The sequence below is a fragment of the Nomascus leucogenys genome, chromosome 5, assembly GCF_006542625.1.
Source record: "Nomascus leucogenys isolate Asia chromosome 5, Asia_NLE_v1, whole genome shotgun sequence".
Lineage (NCBI taxonomy): Eukaryota > Metazoa > Chordata > Mammalia > Primates > Hylobatidae > Nomascus > Nomascus leucogenys.
Genome location: NC_044385.1, coordinates 81,977,695 through 82,000,089, shown reverse-complemented (window position 1 = coordinate 82,000,089; position 22,395 = coordinate 81,977,695). Strand labels below are relative to the sequence as shown.

The following is a 22,395-nucleotide window of genomic DNA, read 5'->3' as shown; positions in this document are numbered from 1 at the left end:
CACTTACTATATTAATACATGTTTTGGTTGCAAGTGACAGAAATGCAAATCTAACTAACTAGCAGGCCAATGAGAAATGTATTAGCTGATATATACCAATTGCAGGAAGGACAATAATGGGGTTAAACTTGGACATGGTTGATCAGGGATTGAATATCATCAATACTTTTTATTTGTAATTTTTCACTTTTGCTCATTTCTGTGCTTTGGATTCATCTTTTCAAACTACAATGCTAAAACTATAGCTATTAGCTAGTTTAGTTTAATGATGTCATTGTTTCAAATTAATGAGAAAAGAGCACACCATCCCATGTTGCATTTTAAACTAGAATGACTGCCTCAGCATGGGTCATAGTCACGTGACCAGGGACATGGGGTAATGTATAAGGAAAGAAGCTCTCATATGATCATATATACAAAGCAAGGGAGACAGTATTTTCATAAAGAAAGATGTATTTCTTCTCTATTATTGTTGTAACAGACTTTCAAGGTTTTCTTTAAGAAATTTATATCAGGCATATGGACATAAGAAAAATATTCGAGTAGGACTCTCCATACTGACACCACCACAAAAACATCAATTTGAATAACTATCCATGCATGAGAGTATCTTCATAAAGTCTAAGGAAACCAAATGAGAGATCACAGTACCATACCGGAGAGTAGCACAGAAATAAAAAAAGATGCATTGAAGAGGACAGAAAGGGCAGGTTTACATTACCCATGTCACACCTCTGCTAACCCGGGCAGTACAGTGTAAAGAGAGATACCCTGCACATGTGGGGAGAAAAAGGAAATAAACACACAACTTCATTTCAAACCCCCAAACTGAGACACCCACAGTAAAACCCAGCACTAAGCAGGTCCTCATAACCCCAACTCCAGTTTAGCACTCATAGACTGAGCCCCTGGACCTGCCCTAGAATGAGGTCAAATTTTGAAGCCCCATGCTCCAGGACTGCTTGGCAGTCAGTCTCTGTGCTGACCCACTGCCAGGCTGACCTCAGTAGTCCAAAGCTCAGGACCACTTTCAGCTTCAGGCTAGTCCTAGTGCCTTCTGTCTCCCTTTGCCTTCTGCCTCAGTCTCTGGAATGCCCCTACTGCCTGCCCAACCTCAGTGACCCTAGGCTCAAGACTGCTCCTAGTACCCAGTTGGACCCCACGGTCTCAGGATCCAGGCCTGCATCAGTGATTGCAGGTATCAGGCCAGTACTCATGACCTTAAGCTCCATACCAGATTCAGAGGCCAACGTTCTATGTTAGCCCCAGCACTGGGCTGGCCCCAGGCACCAGAGAGGTGCCCATGGCCCCAGGCTGCAGAGGACCCAGGTTACGACTTGCTCAAGTAGACCCAGGGTCTAGACCTTGGTACCAGGCCAGCCTCTGTGACCTGAGACTCCAAGACCACCATTGCAGACCTAGGCTCTAAGCTAGACTCTGCAAACTCAGGAGATATATACATATGCAGATTCAGGCTCCAGGCCTGCTCCAGTGTCAGGTCAGTGTCCATGGATTCAGGCTCCAGGCACATTCCAGTAGACCTACAAACCAGGCTCACTCTGATGCTTGGCCAATCCCTACAGACTCATGTTCAAGTGCAGCCCCAGCACCAACTCAACCCCTGTGGTTGCAAACTTCGGGCTAACCTCATGAGCTGATATAGTTTGCATATGTGTTCCCACCCACATTTCATGTTTAACTGTAATCCCTAATATTGGGATTACAATATTAGGTAATCCCTAATATTGGGATTACCCGGTAGGAGGTAATTGGATTATGAGGGTGGATTTCTCATGAATGGTTTAGCACCATCTCTGTGATGCTATTCTTGTGATAGTGAGTTCTCATGAGATCTGGCTATTTAAAAGTGTGTGATACCTCCCCACTCCCACTACTCTTGCTTCTGCTTTTGATGTTTCTGACTCTCTTTGCCTTCTGCCAAGATTGCAAACTTCCTGAAACCTCCCAAGAACTCAAGCAGACATCAGCACCATGCTTCCTGTAAATCATGAAGAACGATGAGCCAGTGAAACCTCTTTTCATTATAAAATACCCAATCTCAGTTATTTCTTTATAGAAATGCAAGAATGGCCTAATACATGGACACAGGCTCCAGCTCCAAGCTTGTGCACCCAGACTCAAGGGCCATTCTGTAGACCCAATCAACAGGTCTAAACCAGTGGATCAGGCTCCAGGCCCAATGCCATGGAATTAGCATCAGACCTACTGTTCTGCTGACACAGGGACCAGGCCAACCTGCCCAAGGACCCCAGCAGCAAAACTGTCCTGGTACCACAACAAACAGCCTTCCCAGAATCTCTGGATCGTCTGACTGGTGAAGAGTTTTCCCAGAAAAAACTATTTTACAAACATTTGAATAAGTCCCTTCTGCAAATATGCACACATCAAAATAAGGCAATAAGGAATACAAAAAGAAAAAAAACTGAGACATAGTACCACCAAAAGAACACAATAATCTCCCACTAGCTAACACCAAATACATAGATATGTTAGAACTGTCAAAGAATTTAAAATAATTTATTTATGTAAGCTCAGCAAATGTGAAGAAAATACAGAGAAAAAATTCAATGTAATCAGACAAACAATAAATTATAAAAGCTAGAAATTAAATAGAGATTGAAATTATATTTTAAAAAAAATCAAACACATTCTGGAGCAAAAAAATATAAAAATGAAATATAAAATGCAATAAAGAATATCAACAAAAATTGATCAAGCAAAAAAAGACTAAATTAAGACATTATGAGAGGAGAAAAAAGAAAAAACAATCAAAATGAATGATTGGCTTGATGAAATGGCATAAAAAGAACAAATGTTCCAGTTATAGAACTTCCTGAGGAAAAACAGAAAGATATAGGAGTAGAACACATTTAAAGAAATAATGGAAATCGTTCCAAATCTGGGGAAATATATAAATACGAAGATACAGGAAGGTCAAAATTCACCAATCAGAATCAATCCAAACAAGACTACACTACGACATAGTAGAATCAAACTGTCAAAAATCAAAGACAAAGAGAGGATCTTGAAAGCAGCAAGATACAAGAAACCAATAACATAAGAGAGTTCCCATATGGCTAGCAGTAGATTTCTCAGCAGAAATCTTACAGGGCAGAAGAAAGTGATATGATATATTTAAAGCAAACTTGTCCAACCTGTGGCCCATAGACCGCCTGTGGCCCGTGGCCCAGGTTGGTTTTGAATGCGGTGCAACACAAATTCGAAAACTTTCTTAAAACATTATGATTGTTTTGGGGGGGCAATTTTTTTTTTTTTTTTTTTTTTTTTAGCTCATCAGCTATTGTTAGTGTTTGTTAATGTATTTTATGTGTGGCCCAAGACAATTCTTGTTCTTCCAATGTAGCCCAGGGAAGCCAAAATATTGGACACCTCTCATTTAAAGTGTTGAAGGAAAAACACCAGCAACAACTGCCGACCAAGCATACTGTCCTTGGTAACCTAGCAAAGCTGTCCTTCAGAAATGAAGGAGTGTTAAAGACTTTTTCGGCTGAGGGAGTTTGTCACCATCATACCTCTCTAAAAAGAAATGGTAAAGAGAGTTCTTCAATCTCAAAGAAAAGAATGCTAATTAGTAACACAAAAACATATAAAGGTATAAAACACACTGGTAAAGGTAGTACACAGTCAAATCTTTCTGTCTGTTTTTTCCTTTTTGATATTTACAGTAGCTTGGCTGCAACCACGTTGTCTTTTATTAGGTGAATAAATAAACTGTGATACATACAGTAAATGGAATATTATTCAGTGCTAAAAAGAAATGAGCTGTCAATCTCGGAAAAGACATGGCAAAACCATAAATGCATATTACTAAGTAAGAGAAGCACATATAAAAAGACCACATTTTGTATGAACTAAACTATATGGCATTCTGCATAAATGCAAAACTAAAGGGACAATAAACAGATCAGTAGTTGCCAGGGTGAGGCTGAGAGAGGAGGAATAAATAGGCAGAGCACAGAGAATTTGTAGGGTAGTAAAAATACTTTATATAATACTATAAGGGTGAATACAGGTCAGTGATGAATGTAGGTCTTGAATGTATATATTTATGTCTCTCAGCAAATTTGAAAAGTCTTCAGGCGTTACTTCTTCAAACATTCTCTTTGACACTTTCTATCATTCCCCTCCTTCAGTTTCTCTTGCAAATCTGCTATCAGACTTTTTGAAAGACATTTTCTCTTGATTTATTTTTATCCTTTGACTATACCATATGTTCCTGTTTCTTTATATTTCTTGCTATTTTGTGGTTGTTGTTTTGCTGAAAACCAGACAATGGAATCTAATAATGTGATAATTAGATTCTGAAAATTCAGTTCTCCTTCTTCCCCTGAGTTTTCTGGTTTTTATTATTGTTTCTGTTTTTAATTGTTTTAGGCTGTCTCTGTACTAAGGATCAGACTGAGATGTAAACTTAAGGTTTTCTCCTATCTTTTCTGAGACATTGGGCATGAATGCTCACTTTCAATTTTCCAGTATATGTAATTGTTTTTGAATGTTTTATTGCTTAATGTCTGGCACCCAAAAGGGAAAAAAAAAATGAAATGGAAGAGGACATCTGGCATTTAAATCTCTTGGAAGTCACATTAGTCAGAGAAGAGGCTTGCAACAATGGGGGGAGGTGCATCAATGGTTGCCTGATTTTGTGTCTGTGCCTTTGTGATCAGAAACAGCAATCAGCAATCAGATCACAGATCTCAGTATTTGAAGGGCAGAGTTCTTTTTTGCCTACTCTGGCTCCCACAAGCTGTGTTCAAGCTGTTCGAGAAATAGGGGTATAGCTGTCTATCCTGTGGTTGAAGACTGGGGGATGGGTGGCTCTTAGCCACTGTGCTAACTGATGAAACTGACTAAAAATAATGACAATTTATCATCTAAGTCTTCACCTGGAAGTTGCAAGCCTTCATTAGCCTCTAGAGTTCAAAATAGTTTCATCAGACAAATTATGCCGTGGAATTGTTGCCTAGGTAGAAACAAATTCCTGGTGCTTCTTATTCTTCGCATCTTCCCAGAAACCTCAGTGATTTACATATTTTGAAGCTACATCCTTTTCTAAATGTATGCTTTTATTTTTGTCATTTTAAATGGTGTTATGTTAAATTTTTATGTTTCAATTGTTTATTGCCAATGCCTAGAAACAAAATTGAAAAGGTCAAAATATATTGACCTTTTATCCTAAAACTTGTCAAAGTTATTCAGTTTGAGTAGCTTCTTTGCATATATCTTGAGATTCTTAAATGTATCTGAATATGTCAACCTGAATAATGGGAGTTTTGCATTTTTTGTTTCTAACATGACACATAAAAATTTTATTTTCTTGACTTAAGAGACTGACCATTCTTGCCTTACCCTCAATCTGGGGAGAAGAAATTAATACTTCAACCTTCTGCTTGATATTAACTATACATTTTTTGTGGCTGCTTCTTTTTCTTGCTCAAGTTTCCTTTTATTTCTAATTTAATGAGAATTTTTACCATGAATGGGGTTGATTATTTTTGCAATTGTTTTCATGAATTTTTGAGATAATCATATGTTTTTCTCCTTTATTCTGTTGTTAATTATATTGGATCATTTAAGTATGACTCTACCTTTCATTCCTGGTATAATACTCCCTTGGTCATAGTGGGTTTTCATTTTTATATACTGAATTAGATTTGCTGATATTGTTAATGATTCCATCTGTGTTCATGAGGGATGTTGATATATTGCATTTCTATTTGAAAGATCTTTGATCTTGGCATAAAATAATTTTGACCTTACAAATGTGTTGGAAAGTATGTCCTCTTACTCTCATTTTGTGCAGTATTGGCTGTATTTAATTATAAAGCATTTCATAAAATTTCCTGGTGAAGCCATCTTTAGCTGAAGGCTAGTATGACAGCTTGTTTGGGGAGTTATATGCACTTGTGGGTTCTGAGCTCTTGTCCGGTGTCCAGGAAAAATGAAGTGAATGAGGAGGATTTTACTGAACAATGAAAGTGGCTGTCAGCGGGAAGAAGCGCTGGAAGAGGGGATAGAACAGGCAGGTAATCTTCCCCTCCAGTCCAGCCATCTCTGGACGGACTCTTCTCCGAAGTCAAGCCATTGATCTGTCCCTCTGAAGTCACAGTGCTTCTCTCTGATGTCCAGCTGCTTCTCCTCTCCGACTGAGTCTGAGGTCTTCATAGGTACAGGAATAGGGGTGGGGTGGGCCATGGGTAGTTTAGAAAAAGGCAACATTCAAGAGGGAAAACAGGGATAGAGGTTGTAACATTGGGCCTCGGGTTTCAGGCTTTTTGGCTTGAAGGTGAGGTTTTGTCAGGGACCCACCCTTGTCTGCCTAGAATTTCTTTGCCTCCTGCCTCTAACATTGTATCAAAATAATCTGCTAGTTTTTTTTCTTTGTTGAAAATTTGATTCGTAGTATATAGTTATTTAAGTTTTTATGGGGAGCCTTTTTTAGATGCATCTAATTATGTGTTTTTATGGGTTATATTTTATTTACTTTGATGAAGGTGCATCGTACTTCAGTATCTGAGAATTCTTGTCTTTCATCAATACAGGGAATTCAAAAATAATTGTCATTTGCACATGGCCTCCTTCACCAATTCTTGTTTTATGAAAATTGTACTAGCTGTGACTGTATATATGTTTTTTTCTCTCATTTATACTTTTTCTTTGTTAATGGTCCCTAGAAATTCCTTTATTTTATATCTGTGTCTTTAAATATGTGTTTATTGTATTTTAGTAGTTATTTGCTTTGGGAAAGTTTTTATGTCATCTAGACTGCCATTTGGGCAAGGCTGCTATTCAAAATTTTATGTTCATGTATATTTTTGTTTGAAAAACATACAATATTTTCATAATAGACAAATGTTTGATTATATTCAAATATTTTTGCATTCTTGTCGTTTTCTTAAAAAAGTAAATATAATCAAAACATTCTAGAGGTATAAAAAGTTCAAAACTTTGAAAGTGAGCAATTGTTTCAATCAATCCATATATGGAATCTTTAACCACATAGTTAAGAAATTAGAAGAAAATTAAAATTTATTAATCAGTTTGCAATTACTCAAAAACACTTTTCCATCTACTATGTATAATACACTTTGGTTATTGATATAAATATTTCAAATGTTTTAACACTAAATCCTTGCCCTCTTTCTCAGTGAGATAATGATTAAAATGAATTAATAAAGTAAATACATACCTACTCCCCTCCCACACTTATGCACACCAACAGCAATCTGTGAATGGCAGTCACATAAAAAAAACTGATAGTAAAATATATTCAGTAATAATTTATAAACATTTTCTTATCATTCACTATATATGTTAATATACATTTAGGAAATTAAAGATTACTTGATTTGCATTTCTACAGTCACACTTCTTTATCATGAGAAAATAGTTTTTAGTTCACTTAGCAAATATGTAGGGAATGACATCTTTGCATGAATTTCTAATATAAGATTGTAATAGTAAGGAGAAAAACAACAAGCATAATAACTATATATTTTATTTCTTTTTCCAAAACTAGTAAATTAGGCCAGATTTTACCAAAAGTAAAGAGACACAAATGATTTTATCATATGCACTTACATTATAAAAATTTAATATCATGCTATATAATTTTACTTTTAATTGTAGATGGCATAAAGTTTTGCTAGATTTTAAACTAAATACAATATAAACCTTTATTCCAATAAAAGACCTTTATAAAAGGACAAAAAAATTTCTATATAGAGTTTTAGGCTTGTCAGGAAAAGATTTTAATATTGTAACGAATCAGATAACAGGTAGAGATTTATTGTCCCAGGGGACCTATAGCCTTTTTAGGTGACTTCTAAAGGTCTTTTTTGAGTGGAAGATGTAGAAGACTAAGGAATAAAGAAACGACTGACTGCTCATGATTCATAATAATAAAATAGTAGAGTTGGAATACATACACACATTACAAATGCACAAAAAGCAGCTCAGCTAATTCCTCCAAGGTGAAATTTACACATTTCTTTGCTGCAGAAGTATAGCTAAGGGAGTGATAAATTGCAATGCTCCTGGAAATGAGAATAGAGTCCTGGTTCCACAGTCTACTGCCAGATCTTTTAAGATGTGTAGGGATTAGTGAAGGCCCCTGAGCGTTTTTCTGTGAGTGGATTTCCCCTTTATAATGATTAACTATAAATCTCAGAAACAGACAGTGCTGTAGTTGGATGTTCTGTATAGATCCCTATAACTGACAACTAAAACCTAAGCAGAATCTTGCATTTTGGAGGATAGATATGAATGGATGTTCAATCCCCTCACCACATCCTCAGACCTCATGCACATCCTAATTGACAGGAAGCAAATTGAGTAGCCCAAAGAAGAAATTACACAAATGTCATTAGGTCCCTAATTTTTAGGGTACTGGTTGAGTTACTGACTAAGATGAGTTGATATTGTCAAATATGGTGCTAAAATAATTTTTATACAAGCATTTTCAGTTTAATAATCTAATGTTTAATAAATTTACACTGAGAACAACAAAAATAGTGTACAGAAAATTATTGCTATAACTTTGCTTCAAATGATAATTAAGTGCAGGGAAATTAAATAGATCAGTAATTCTCAAAATTCTCTAAATTTTGATTGCAGGGATATTTGACTTCTTTTAATAGTTGGAAAGATAAATAGATGCTGTTTCTTTGGGTTTCAGTTCTTGAAAAGATGGTCAAAATTCCAGAAAAGTGCATTTAAGGAATTAATAATTTTAAGTCCTCAAAAGATAATCTAGGGTTAAGTAAGTTCAGAAAAAGGACATTGCAGTTTTGCATTTATCTGTCAGTTTAGGTCAGTCAATGAAAAATGCATTCTCTTGTGTCTTTGTTACATGACGGTTGCGAAAAGGTCTTAGCTCCTTCCACTTATAAATTTTAGTTATTGCCCATTATTTCTACAACTTTTTTTCTATACTAGTGTTTTTCTTCTTTCCTTGTGGTAATCAAATGACCAGACTAGTAGATCTTTTTGATATTTTTCCACTGTTTCCAAGGCTCTGTTTATTTTTTAAAATATTTTATTTTTTCTCTGTTTTTCAGGTAGGATAATTCCTACTGTCAAAGTTTAGTGACTAATTTCTCTGTCATCTTCATTATTCAATTGAGCCCATCCAGTGAATTTTTAAGTCAGACGTTACAGTTTTCAGTTTTGAAATTCATTTTTTTTAACAGCAGTTGGATTATCCTCTTCCCAGAGAGGATTTATTTACCTTCTCAAATCAAGGTTTGTTTATTTGTTTGCTTATTTTTCTCTCTCCATCTCCCTGAAAGGGATGATGGACAGATGGGCTGCTGCCCTATGTAAACTCTGGGTCTGAACTTCAGTGTTCCTCCCTGTAATGCTAACTCTGCTGCACACACAGGCATGTCTGGCCTTCATTACATTGCCTCATGAGGAATCTGCATATGGGAAGCTGGCACTGCTAAGATGTTCCATAAGTAAATACAAGTTCCGTTATCTTCTCTAGAGAGCTCTTGTTTCTTGTCCCAATAAATAAATATGGATGTAAAAACTTAGCAAGAGGTTCTAACCTATGAATCTAGGTTACTATTGTAGGAATTGCCAAATGTTAGCTTCAAAAACAATATTCTCTGCCAAAACTCTAAATTTGAAGTGAGAAGGGTGGATATTAGAGAATGCCTATGGAATTATTTTAAACCCAACCTGGTAGACATTAAAGTGCATTATTGTTCTACCCAGCTTCTGGCATCTCCTTGAGCAAATTTTGTTTGTTTTCTTGTTTTTTGCTGTTGTTGTTTTTTAATCTGCCACGGTGTTTCCATAAAATTACTGGTAGTGTTCGTTTATCAGTAGCAGTGTAACTCATCTGTCTTATATCAGGGCCATGTCAACACTCTGACTCTCTCCTCATGTAGTTTGCAAAGATTTTCGTAAATGGACTTCCTACAAGTCCCCTACATTGATGATATTTTGGTAAACCAGAGATGGAAATTTCTCTAAATCTTCACTTCTCAGAGTTTGGCCACTGACCAGTTGCCTCAGCCTCTCTTGAAAGGTTGTTAGAAATGCAGAATTTGAGGCCCCACCACAGAATTTCTGAATCAGAATCTGTATTTCAATAAAATCGTCACATTACTAATATACCTATAAGATTTGAAAAAGCATTGACTTAGATGACCCAAATGTCAGAGTGTAAAGATAATTTAAAGTTACAAATCATTACATTTTAACAATAGGAATGCACAAACCAGATGTATGATTACCCTATCTATGGCCAAATGGCCAGTTGAAGGAAAAAGAAAAGTATATGGGTGATGGTTACTCTAAAAGCCCAGACTTCACTACCACACACTGTAGCAGTGTTACAAAACTGCACTTGTACCCCCTAAATCTATAGAAATACAATAAAATAAAGATAAAATATGATTTATATATAGTTCTACTTGATGTTTCTTTTTTTTTTTTTGAGCAGGAGTCTCACTCTTTCACCCAGGCTGGAGTGCAGTGGCGCGATCTCGGCTCACTGCAGGCTCCGCCCCCCGGGGTTCACGCCATTCTCCTGCCTCAGCCTCCCGCGTAGCTGGGACTACAGGCGCCCACCACCTCGCCTGGCTAATTTTTTGTAGAGATAGGGTTTCACCGTGTTAGCCAGGATGGTCTCGATCTCCTGACCTCGTGATCCGCCCACCTCGGCCTCCCAAAGTGCTGGGATTACAGGAGTGAGCCACCGCGGCCGGCCGATATGTTTCTTCTACCTGGAAGCAGATGGGTGTTGCATTACAGCCCAACTCAGGGTTAGCTCAGAAAGAAATTGAAATATTGGTAAAATTTCAAGAAGCACATTTGATTATCTTCCTTGTGTAAAGAAAAAAGTCACCTGAGATAAAGATCTACATTTCCTAGATTAGAGATTAGGAAAGAGCAAGATTAAATTATCTGTCACATGGAGCTCTGGGGAAGGTTAAATGTATGGAACCGTAAGCGTATGCACAGGATGTGAGGATATCTGTTTTTCATGTAACTTCTCATCTACTACCAAGGAAACTTTCAATAGTCAGGTGGACAAAATGACACATCCTATGGATATTATTCCTCCTTTGTGCTCAGCTTCCTCAATCTTTTGATCGTTTGGCCCATGTACAAAATCGCTCAGTGACAGGGTTTGAATGTTGAGGCCTTTAATGTCTTTAAAATAAGATTAATTTATTATTTAATTTTCTAGTTATTCTTGGGGTTGTCCTGCCATGCCATCCTACTCAGTAGCCAAAGTCTTACTCACCTCTACTATTTATTATATAAATATTAGAAGCGTATTTTCTTATCTGATGAAAAGCCTGATTACCATCTGGAGATCCTGAACTTTGAAATGGTTAATAATTGATTGAGAACGTGTCTTCTCTTTCTGAAGAAGATACGAATGTCTTTATATGTTGAATAGTTGTTTCATGTTAGATGGAAGGATGAAAGATAATTCTATTTGCATATATAGGGAAATTGTTATATTAATGATAAATAACAATATAGGTGGATCGAGCTAGTAATGTCCCAGTGCCTATTCCTTGCCTCCCTAAGGCAATGTACCAGAATATGCTAACAGTGCAAATTACGTTTCCCAGGATTTCTTGTGAATATGCTTCCAGCTAGATTCAGCCACAGGGAAATCTTACCAGAAAATTAGAGTATATTAAAAGAAAAAATATGGCAGATTTCTTTGCTTATTCTGCTTTGGATGGTGTTTCTAAGCAAGTCTGTACCTCTTCCAAAGTATCGAATAATGATTTTCAAGGGCACTATGCACTTTTGCTTCTGTGCACCCCTTTGTCCATAAGAAAAATAAATAAATAAATAATGATTATATTTTCTGGCCAGGTTTGTTGGCTCACACCCATAATTCCAGCACTTTGGGGGGCCAAGGCAGGAAGATTGCTTTATGCCAGGAGTTCAAGGACAGCCTGGGCAACATAGCAAGACTCTGTCTCTACAGAAAATAAAATAAAGAATTAGCTGGGCATGGTGCCATACACCTGTGGACCCATCCACTCCAGATGCTGAGGCAGGAAGACTGTTGGAGGCCAGAAGTTTGTCTCTCTTTATAAAGGTATCTCTCTGTCAAAGAGAGAGAGAGAGCTCTATATATCTCTATCTATCTAATTATCTATCTATCTATCTATCTATCTATAACTATCCATCCATCTACAGTGAACATGGTATAAAAATGATTATAATTCAAACTGCATTTATTATTATATCTTTGCAAATATTGTATTCATTTTTTTCTTTCAATTTTAAAGAAATTAAAATTAAAATTTTTTTGTATCTCTAAGTGATCCCAAGACCAAGACGTGGTACCTTATGAACAAAATGAATAAGGTGACCCTATTTCTTTATAATTCCACTTTCCACCAAACCATACCTTATGAAGAGCAGCCCTGTCATAATTCCAGCATCTATACTATGGTCATAGCTTCCAGGATCTAGTAATACAATTTTCTCTCCAGCCTTGAGTTAATTAGTGCTATTTTAAAAATGACAGACACAAGAAATGAACAAACATAAGAAAAAATTTAAAACAACAGTAAAAATAAATTTAGAAGGATTTTTTTTGGAACTTAAGCCAAATCTTCTCAGATATACTAACTGAAGAAAAACATATAAAACTTTAAATACAGCATAGTCCTTTTTTAGTTTATCTACCAAACACATCTACCAGTGCAGGATTGAGGTTAAGTATTTTTTTCTGAAAAGAATTTACAAATTTTTAAACATTTGTTTTAAATATTCCACCATTCAGTTAAATATATTAAATGAACCAAGATTTGTGAAACTGCAGGTCTCTTAGTTAAAGATATGACACCCTGCAATTTTATTCAAATTATTGACTTACTCTTTGAATGATCTTAAGACTGCCACTATCCTCTATAAAACCATTTGCATCTGGGAAATCTAGGCAAATGATATTTTCGCTTCTAATTGTGATCATTTGTTAGTGTTTTCCAAAGTACTTTATAATGTAAAATTTCATTTATTATTATAAGAAGACAGACCCATAAGTAAATTTTAAATATAATTCTTCACCCCAATGGGAGATTTAAAAGACTCAGAGATTAAATTGTCTGATGTCACACAAATAATGGTACCAGCTTTTAATTTGGATCCATGTCACCAATATTTGTTGTATTTAAAGGACAAATTTTATTTAACTGTAATATTGTATTTCATTGTTTGGAAACGAAAGCAAATTGTGGGAGAGCACTATGTTCCAGTGACTAGATGAATGAGCCCTGGTAGGAAAGAAGAATTATTCTATGGTAGGCACTCCGTAATAAATTTGAATAAGCAATTGAGTATATATATCCACTTATAATCCATGAATAACCAGAAATTCTCTTGAGTGATGCCATCTATTATGTTAACTTCCTGATTGTTTTAGCCTTATCCAAACCTAGATGCCTGTTACACACGCAAATTTATTTTTTACAAATTTTAGTTGGTATTCCAACCACTAACAGCACTGCAACTGGATCCAAGAATTCTTAAAAATATAAAGAATTCCAGTGCTCAATTGAGCTGTGCAAGTGTTATGGACTTTCTATATATTTGGTTGATTGGTTGTTATGAACTCTCTATATTTGGTTGGTTGGTTGTCAAATTATTGGCTCTTCTTTTTTTTCCTTGCAGTTTCATGTTCAATAAAATTACTTTAATGGCTTTGGTATAACTCAGATGATGCTGGAGTGTCTAGAGGTGGTATTATAAATGACCACCTCTCACTTCTACTGTTTATTGCTAACTGAAGTCTTTCATTCATCACTTGTATTAATTAAGATCATAATTGCCAGGTTTTAAAACTTTTTCATCTGATAAAGGGATAACAATTTTTTCTTCATGTTTTTAGAGAGGAAACATTGGTTGTACTTTAGTATATATTTTCAGTTTATTTTTTAATAAAAAGCTGAAATCAAAAACTTAGATTAACTTATTGATAATGTGTGCATTTGTTGTTGGCATTGTTGTTTGTTTCCTATAAATAGATAATAGATATCCTGATGAATTTTTAAAGTTTATACTAAAATGTGGATTTCTGTCTGGGGAATTTATATTGCCACAACCCTCCACAGTCTCCTTCTTTCTCTCTATCTTTAACTAATTCTTTCTTCCCTTTTTCCTGTGTTCACCTTTCTTTTTGTATATCTCAGTACTGGAACTTCTGCTCAGAATTGTCTGTCAGCTAAGGATTTTTCTTCTTTGTTATCTAGAATTATTATTATATATACTGTATCATAATAGATTTATCCTATCAAATATTCAAATTATTTTGTATGTATATAGAGTATGAAATGTCTACCATATTTTTCATATTTGGTGAATTAAAAAGAAAAATAAAATTATAAAATTATTGAACATGTTCAAATTAGTTTCTTATTAAAAGTGAACAACCAAAATGTGAAAATTTGCTCATGAAAATATGTAAAATTTTTCATTAGAATGAATAAGAGAAAATAAAATACATATTTAATACCAGTTAATTACCCCCAGTGAGCAAACCCATCATAAAATTAATAGCATTGTGTTTGGGGCTTTTAGTTTTAGGTAATTCATGAGAGAAATTTCCATTTTATAGAATAACGTTTTATCTTCTATCAGATCTTTGTTCCTTAGAATAGCTCTTGTCCTTGAAATAAATGTTCTAAGACCCCCATTGGATGCATGAAACCACAGATGATAAAGAACCTGATTGCCATCAGTCAGAATACTTTTCTGTTCATATCTTCCATTCCCAAATTTACTGCCTTTTCCTTCTTAACTAAGCACTTGTCACACATTGTGGCTGTAACTTTTGCAGTTTGAGGTGTGACAGCAAAACCAACATAATTTTTTCCTCCTTCTCAATTTTACAAATAGAATATTTATTTTTACCCTACATCTTAGCAAAAAGTACAACCTTTTTTCTTTTTTTATTAAGTTGAGAACTTTCACTTTCAACTTTATGTACTTTAAGCACCTTATGGCCTCTCTTTGGCATAGCCAAATTTCTGGCATCATTGTTCTTGCACTTTGGAGCTATTGTGAAGTAAAATGGAACTACTTGAATGCAAGCACTGTGATACTGCCACAGTTGATCTGATAATCGAGATGGCTAAGTGACTCATGGGCAGATAGCATATATACCATGGATGCATTGGACAAAGGAAGGATTCACATCCCAGGGTATGAGATTCCATCATGCTACTCAGAATGGTGCCCAATTTAAAACTTATACAGTTTACTTCTGGAATTTTCCATTTAATATTTTCACACCATATTTGACTGTGGGTGACTGAAACTGAGGAAAGCAAAAACGTGCTGAAGGGGTCTTCTGTACTTACATTTCACAGCATTACACCAGTTAACTGGATGAGGATATTTATGAAATAAGGAATCTTCTCCTTTAGTTTGAATGTTTGAAGATGAAAAAATTTCATCTATTCTTGTGCCTTTTTAACATTTAATTATATCTGTAACGATAGAGACTTTTGGGCTTATGTCATTTAGAGGCTTTTCACTTATTTGCAGCTAGAATACTATAAACTTAAATAGGAGATGTGATTGCTGTAGTTTTAGTAAAGTGCCTACGGTTTAGGTGGTATCATTAGTAATGGCCTTTGCATGCATTTATTCATTGCTTCATAAGATCAAAAATAGTGTGTCCGTGATTATTTATTCTTTCTCCATAATATGGATTAAGTAGATTAGCGAGTGCTCCAGAAATACGTTTATTACAGAATTATTACAAAAATGACCAGGTGTCACATTTTCAAATTCAATTGTTCTCCATTACTTGGAAATTAATTTACTTTCTATTTATAGTAAGCACACACTTGCTTTTGCTTTTGTGTTTGATTGTGTGTGTGTTTTAATCATTAGGAAGTGTACAGGGCTGAAAGCAATCATATTTGCTTTCAGTGGTTAATCAACCTCTGAAAATTTTTAAAGATTTGATGTTTTATTCTCCTCACCCATTACACATGTGATTATGCACATTTTCTTTGGCTTTCCATTCAGTCCAGGCTCATCTTGTATAAATCCTGCCCTGGGTCCAGAATCAGCAATTTTGCCAAGCAGCACTGGTTCCTTTTAATGAAGAATGGTAGTCAAAACCAAGAACTAAGAGCCACTTCTGCTGATTTCTTTTATTCATTCTCAGCTATCACAGCAAGAAAATAGCTCATACACATCTGTGTATAAGCTAACACATGTATATACTCATGTCTATAAACATTTCTGTGTGTAGACATATGTATCTATATTAACATAATTTTTTTATGTCTTCAACTTTAATATATTGCCACATGGATCATTTTAAATTTCTTGTCGTGCTAAGCTGTAAATTTCCACACCATTGGTAAGAAACAAGCTTCCCATCATCTGTCACATCCATTTATTGTTTTCAATTTCATACATATTTTAAGTATTTCATACTGATATATTATATATATATAATATATATCAGAATTGTTTACCCACACTCCCATAGGAAACAATTTTATCAACTATAGTACAGTGTTTATGTGCAATTCCTTTTGTATTTTATCTTATAGGCCTCATTCATTTTCAAGTTACTTAGGTCAGCAGCTTTTTCTCCCACTCCATCACTAAGGTTTTTTCATACATTTGCAATACAGTTAGATTCTGTTGTTACAGTCTGCATTCCTTCTTTGGATCTCTAGGTCTCCTAAATGATTTTTTAAAATTTGCACACATTATTGTTTATTTTCTGTGATGTAAAGTTTTAGGGCTATTTTCAAATACACAGTGCCAGGTATCCACAATTATAGGACCATATACACTATTTTTACTGCCTTAAAAATCCTTATACCTCTTAATCAATCCTACTCTCATCCTCATAATCCCTGATAACTACCAATCTTTTACCTGTATATAGATTTGCTTTTTCCACAATATCATGTAATTGAAATCAAAAAGTATGCAAGATTTTCAGACTAGCTTCTGTCCCTTAGTGGTATGGTTTGACTGTGTCCCCATCCAAATCTCATCTTGAATTGCAGCTCCCATAATTCCCACATGTTATGGGAGAGACCCAGTGGGAGATAATTAAATCTTGGTGATGGTTTCCCCCATACTCTTCTCATGGCAGTAAAGAAGTCTCATGAGATCTGATGTTTTTATAAGAGATTTCGCCTTTTGCTTGGCTCTCTCATTCTCTCTTGTCTGCTGCCAGGTAAGATGTGACTTTCACCTTCCACCATGATTGTGAGGCCTCCCCAGCCACGTGGAACTGTGTGTCCATTAAACGTCTTTTATAAATTACCCAGTTTCACGTATATCGTTATCATCAGTGTGAAAACATAAAGTAATACAGTAAATTGGTATCAGGAGTGTGGTGCTACTGTAAAGATACCCAAAAATGTGAAAGTGACTTTGGAACTGGGTAACAGGCAGAGGTAGGAACAGTTTGGAGGGATCTGAAGATAACAGGATAATGTGGAAAAGTTTGGAACTTCCTAGAGACTTATGAAATTGCTTTGACTAAAATGCTGATAATGATATGGACAATGAAATCCAGGCTGAGAGGATTTCAGATGGAGATGAGGAACTTGTTGCAGATTGAAGTAAAGTTGACTCTTGCTATGTTTTAGCAAAGAGAATGGCAGCATTTTGCCCCTGCCTCAGAGATTTGCGAAACTTTGAACTTGAAGGAGATGATTTAGGGCATACGATGGAAGAAATTTCTAACCAGCAAAGCATTGAAGAGGTGAGTTGGGTGTTGCTAAAAACATTCAGTTTTAAAAGGGAAATGGAGCATAAAAGTTTAGAAAATTTTCAGCCTGACAATACAATAGAAAAGAAAAAAACCATTTTCTAAGGAGAAATTCAAGCTGGCTGCAGGAATTTGCACAATTGCTCCTTGTTAGGAGCCAAATGTTAATCACCAATACAATGGGGAAAATGTCTGCAGGGTGTGTCAAAGACTTTTCTGGCAGCTCCTCCCATGACAGGCCTGGAGGCCTAGGAGAAAAAAATGGCTTCACGGGCTGGGCCCAGAGCCCCGCTGCTCTGTGCAGTGGCTGCTTGGTGCTCTGTATCCCAGCTGCTTCAGCCATGGCTAAAAGAGGTAAGGTACAGCTTGGACCATGGCTTCAGAGGGTGCAATCCTCAAGCCTTAGTAGCTTCTATGCACAGCAGTCAAGAACTGAGTTTTGGGAACCTCCACCTAGATTTCAGAAGATGTATGGAAAAGCCTGGATGTCCAGGCAAAATTTTGCTGCAGGGACAGGACTATCATGGAGAACCTCTGCTAGGGCAGTGCTGAAGGGAAATGTAAGGTTGAAGCCCCCACACAGAGTCCCCACTGGGGCACTGCCTAGTGGAGCTGTGAGAAGAAGGTCCCCATCTTCCAGACCCCAGAATGGTAAATCCACCTATAACTTGCACTGTGTGCCTGGAAAAGCCACAGACAATGCAAGCCTGAAAGGAGCCAGGAGGGCAGCCTGCAAAGCCACAGAGGCAGAGCTGCCCAAGACCATGGGAACCCACATCTTGCCTGGATGTGACACACAGAGTCAAAGGAGATCATTTTGGAGCATTAACATTTTACTGCCCCATTGGATTTCAGACGTGCATGGGGCTTTTAGTCCCTTCATTTTGGCCAATTTCTCCTATTTGGAATTAGTGTATTTATCCAACCAATGCTGGTACCTCATTGTATCTTGGAAGTAACTAACTTGCTTTTGATTTCACAGGGTCATAGGTGGAATGGAATTGCCTTGTCTCAGATGAGACTTTGGATTGTGGACTTTTGAGTTTATGGTGAAATGAATTAAGACTTTGGGGGACTGTTAGGAAGGCATGATTGATTTCAAAATGTGAGGACATGAGATTTGGGAGGAGTCAGGGGCAAAATGATATGGTTTGGCTATGTCCCTACCCAAATCTCATCTTGAATGGTAGCTCCCATAAATCTCACGTGTTGTGGGAGGGACTCAGTGGGAGATAATTGCATCATGGGGGTGGTTTCCCACATACTGTTCTTATGGTAGTGATAAGTCTTATGAGATCTGATGTTTTCTATGGGGTTTCCCCTTTTGCTTGGGTCTCTCATTCTCTCTTATCTTGCTGCCACATAAGATATGCCTTTTGCCTTCTGCCATGATTGTGTGCCTTCCTCAGCCACGTGGAACTGTGGAGTCCATTAAACCTTTTTTTTCTTTATAAATTACCCAGTCTTGGTTGTGTCTTTATCAGCAGTGTGAAAACAGACTAATACACTTAGCAATGTACATTTTCATTTCCTTTATATTTATCAAGCCATAAAAAATAGAAAGGAAATGTAAATTACTTATTTCGATCACTGAATGACATTTCATTGAATGGATATTCTGGAGTCTGATTATTTGTTCACCTATTGTAGACTTTAGTTACTTGCAGTTTTTTGGGATTATGAATAAAGCTTCTATAAGCATTTATGTGCAGGTTTTTGTTTGAACATAAGTTTTGAAGTTAATTTGTCTAATATCTATGAGCACAATTACAGGATCTTATGGTAAGACTATATTTAGCTTTGTAAGAAACTGCCAAATTGTCTTCCAAGATGACTGTGCCATTTGCATTCTTATCAGTAATGAAAGAGATTTCCTATTGCTTTGATTTAGTCCCAGAATTTGGTATTATCAGATTTTTGGGTTACAGCCATCATAATAGATATGTAGTGTTATCTTATTATTGTAGTTTTAATATGCAATTCCATCATGGCACATGATGTGGAGTAGTTTCATATACCTGTTTGCCATCTGTATATATTAATTTGTGAAGTGTCTGATTAGATGTTTTGTCTATTTCTCAATTGGATTATTTATTTTTATTGAGTTATAAAAGCATTTTGTATATTTTTATACAAATCCTTTATATGTGTTTGCAATTTTTTTCTACCAGGGTGTGACTAGCCTCTTAATTGTCATTATAGTGTCTATCACAGAGCAGAATATTTCAACTTCAATAACTCTTCACATCATCTTTTTTTCTTTCATAGACTGTGACTTCAGTTTTGTATTTAACATCACATCAGCTAAACAAAAATCACATATTTTTGCCTAAGTTTTCTTCTGGGAGTTTTATAGTGTGTTTTACAATTAGTTTTGTGATGTACTTTGGACTATTGTTTCTGAAAGGTATGAGATCTTTCATCTATCCCTAGGTTTACTTTTTGGCAGGTGATGTCTGATTTTTCCTGACCATTTGGTAAAATGACATTCATTTCTCCATTGGATTGCCCTTGCTCCTTTGCCAATGATCAGTTCACTACATTTGTGTGATTCTAGTTAAGGGCTTGCTTCCATTAATCTATGTGTCTATTCCTTGCATCAAAACCATAGTATCTCGAATACAATAGATTTACAGTAATTCTAGAAATCAGGTAGTGTCAGTTCTACAGCTTTGCTTTTTTTTTTTTTTTTTTTTTTTTGGTTTATTGTGGATTATTCTGGGGCTCCTGTCTTTTCATGTAAACATTTGAACCAGTTTGTCAATATGCACAGGATAACTCACTTGGATTTCTACTGGAACTGGAATTATGTTAAATCTGTAAATCAATTGAAAAATAATTCTCAAAATTGTGGTGCCAGATACCGCGGTTGAGGTGGATGGAAGGGACCTGCTGCAGGGAGATGAGGCGGCTGCAGGGCAGTGACTGCAGCTCCAGAGCTCCGGGAGTGGCTCTGCGCAAGTACTTCTGCCCCAGAAAGGACAAATATGAATACCCAGACAACAGTCTCATCTGTCTTTGTGCTGTATGCGGGTCGAGGCAACAGGAAGACACTGTGGGGCATCGAGCTGTGGTGGGTGCAAGGGCTTCTTCAGATGCAGCATATGCAAGAGTCATGTTTATTCCTGCAGGTTCCGTCGGCAATGTTTTGTTGACAAGGCCAAAAAGAATCAATGTAGATACTGTCGATTAAGAAAGTGTTTTAGAGCATGAATGAAAAAAGAAGTTGTGCATAATGAATGCAATAGAACAAGCACCAGAAGAAGCGCATGTGATGGCAGCAATATCCCCTCCATTAACACACTGGCACAAGCTGAAGTTCTGTCTTGCCAGACCTCAGTCTCAAGCCTTGGGGCAAGTACTGATATACATGTTTAAAAAAAAAAAATGAAAGTGTTGGTGATGTCTGTGAATTTCTGAAACAGCTGCTCTTAGTCTTGGTGGAATGGGCTAAATATATTCCTGCCTTCTGTCAGTTACCATTGGATGATAAGGAGGCACTGTTGAGATCTCATGCAGGGGAACACTTAACTGCCTGGAGCTATAAAGAGATCCACGATGTATAAAGATATTTTGCTTTTGGGAAACAACTATATTATTCATTGCAACAGCTGTGAATTTGAGATTAGCTGTGTAATCAGTCGGGTTCTAGATGAGCTGGTTCAACCATTTCAAGAAAGCCAAAAGGCAATTGTATTTTTTGGCCCAGATGTGAAAAGACTACACTTAAATGGGCTACGTAGATCCAATAAACATTGAGAACATGCAATTCCAAGGGCTGATGGGTTTGGAGAACTCCATCAACGATCCACACGCAGTGTGGCTCCCTGGGGGAGGTTTGGAGAGTTGCTTCTGCTGCTGCCCACATTGCTGCGCATCATTTGGCAAATGATTGAGCAAATACAATTCGTTTAAAAAACTTTTGCCGATGACTTAAATTAGCCACCTACTTCAGGAAATGTTAAATGGGGCTTCCAATGATAGTAGTCATCTCCATCATCCAATACATCCACATTTATCTCAAGATCCATTAACTGGACAAACTGTACTTTTAGGTCCCATGTACATACTGGTTCTGATACAGACCACATTTGAACTCCTGAAACCCCACTCCCTTCCCCACCACAAGGCTCTGCACAAGATTACAGAACAGCTACAAATCAAGCTTCAGTCATTTCACCAGCCTTTCTTCAAAAAAAAACAATTGTGAAAATGTGTTTATTTCTGAATAGCACTGCATAAATGTGAAAAGCTGTTTGTCTTGAAACATCTCAAGATAATACTTTTGGCAAACTCTGATCCAAGGCTTCTTCATGGAACTGTTATAAGACAGTATCCTATGTTCATTCTGTTTGTTGTCGCTACTGTGTGAAACTTTCACATGAAACCAATGTATATTTGAGTTTGAATATGTTTATATAGTGTATTTGTTCCATCTGCCCTTGCATTCTGCCTGAATCTGTTAAGCCTAATAACACCTTTGATTTGTTTCCTTAATATTGATTGAAATGCATAAGTAATTGCTTTATTGTGATGTGATGCAGAACAAAATGTACTTTTTAAGCCTTGAATAGTGGATCAGAAATCTCAGTTTAATACAAACTGAAGGTTTTTTT

General features: G+C 36.3%; 1 pseudogene; it reads left to right on the top strand.

Moving 5' to 3' along the window:
* The first annotated feature begins 344 nt into the window (after positions 1 to 344).
* LOC100601675 lies at positions 345 to 21,989 on the top strand (annotated as a pseudogene).
* The last annotated feature ends 406 nt before the right edge of the window (positions 21,990 to 22,395 follow it).